The sequence below is a fragment of the Melospiza melodia genome, chromosome 4 (assembly GCF_035770615.1).
Source record: "Melospiza melodia melodia isolate bMelMel2 chromosome 4, bMelMel2.pri, whole genome shotgun sequence".
NCBI classification, from domain to species: domain Eukaryota; kingdom Metazoa; phylum Chordata; class Aves; order Passeriformes; family Passerellidae; genus Melospiza; species Melospiza melodia.
This window is the reverse complement of record NC_086197.1, coordinates 62,993,731-62,995,979: the sequence shown is the minus strand read 5'-3', so window position 1 is coordinate 62,995,979 and position 2,249 is coordinate 62,993,731.

Genomic DNA, 2,249 nt, shown 5'->3' with positions numbered 1-2,249 from the left:
GCAGACAAACGAGGCATAGCACAGTGGTGTGTGTGTGTGGAAGGACATTTCTTTGAAGAAGAAGCATTCCACTGACTGCGTGGAGAGACTTGAAGTCCACATAACCCAGCAAATGGGCCCCCTTCTGTAAGCATCTGCCCAGGCCAAGGGCACTGCCTGTCCCTTAAGGCTCTGCTCTGGCTGGAAGGGCTGCATCGCCTACCTGGTGGTGGCCTGCCCTCAAACGGAGCTGCTGAAAGGAGAGGCTGCTTTGCAGATCTCAGACTCTAGGAAGAAGACCCTTCTGCTGGGCTGGGGACTGGCAGCAGACCTGCCTGCAAAAGCTGTGCCCAGGCTGGGGGACTGTGCTTTCACCAGTGACACAGCCTGGAGTGCTCTGGGTATCAATGAAGGATTACAGAGCTCTGGGAATGGTGGTAATGTAGTCTGGAGTGCAGGCACTTTTCTCCTCCATTCTCCCAAGCATGTGAAAGGGACAGTCAAATGTGGTGAACCAACAGTGCCAGAGGACTGGTGCCATAGCCAGGGCTCGGCCACTTATACCACGGCACCAGCTTTGAGAAAACTGGGCTGCTGAGGGCTGATGGGAACATTTGTCAGACAAGTGGAAGATCACCTTTGGTCGTAGGCTTGCCAAGCTGGTGAAGAGGGCTTTAAAGTAAAGTTGTGGCAGGAGAGGAACCTCAACCACCCCATCCACACCAGTTTGATGCCAGTGCCAGCAAGAAATGCCCAGAGCTTGGAAAGGGATCACAGGTTGAGCAGGAGAGCAGCACAAAGGAATTTCTGCCTCTTCAGTCAGAAAATAATCTTCATTTAGAGCTCAACTGATATGCCCGTATGCAAGTGCACGTAGTGTGGGAAATAAGAGTAGCTAGAGATGTGTGCTATGACCTTATTGGCATCACAAAGATGTCATGGGATGGCTCTTATGGGTGGACCATTGGAATGGAATGATACAGGCTCTTTAGGAAGGTCTGGCAAGGGAAACAAGGAGGAGATGTTGTGCTCTATGTCAGTGACCAGCTGGAATTCATGGAGCTCTGTTTGCCCTCGGACAGATGAGAAGCTGACCAAGAGACACCAAGCTCTGATGCAGTGCACATGCTGGAGAGAAGGAATGACATCCAGAGGAGCCATGACAGACTGGAGAGTTGGGCCCATGTGAATCTCATCAAGCTGAACAAGGCCAAGTGTGCATGGTCCTGCATCCAAGCTGGGTCAATCCCATGCACAAATACAGGCCGGGCAAAGAATGGATCAAGACTAGCCATGGAAAGAAGGACTTGGTGGGAGTGGTGGATGAGAAGCTCAAATTGACCGGGCAATGTGCAATCACAGCCCAGAAAGCTGACCACATTCTGGGCTGCATCACAAAGAGGTGACAGCAGCTGAAGGATTTTTCTCCTTTGCTCTTGTGAGATCCCACTTAGTGTGCTGCATCCAGCTCAGGGCTGAAGACAGGCTGAGTTGGGGCTGCTCATCCTGGGGAGACCCTATAGCACCTTCCAGAGCCTTATGGGAGCCTGCAGAGAACTGCAGAGGCACTTTTTACCAGGGCATGGAGTGACAGGATAAGGAGGTATGCATTCAAACTGAAGGAAGATAGGTTTCCATTAGATATTAGGAAGAAGTTCTTTACTGTGATAGTGGTGAGACACTAGAATAGGTTGCCCAGAGAATCTGTGGATACGTCCATCCCTGGAAATGTTCAAGGCCAAGCTGGATGCAATCTTTGTGCTACCTGATGCAATGAAAGGCAGCCCTACTCATGGCAGAGGGTTAAACAAGATGATCTTTAATGTCCCTTCCAACCCAAACAATGTTATGATTCTATGAAATAACCGCCCTTCTGATTTTTGTTTCATTTTACTTTGAAATTTCACATTTCAGCTTCCTGGGTAGAATTTGTCCCTCCTCTTATGCAGGATTTACTTGATCTGCCTTTTGTCAGTAAGTATTACACAGTCTATATAAAATTTTATAAAATAAAACCAAATTTGAAGATGGATATGCCAACTGGCTTAATGGAATGCCAGGAAATGATCCAAAGATTTTTATTGTGTATTTTAAATTTTGGGATTTTTAAACTAAAATAAAATATTAGCTGTGATGAAGGAGGAAGTAAGGAGCATAAAGGTTCATAAAGAATACTTTTAGCATCCTAAAACCAGGTCAAACAAATATATGGAAAGTGTACAAGCAGATAAACAGCAAAGAGTGCACACAGTCTTTAATCATCTTGAACA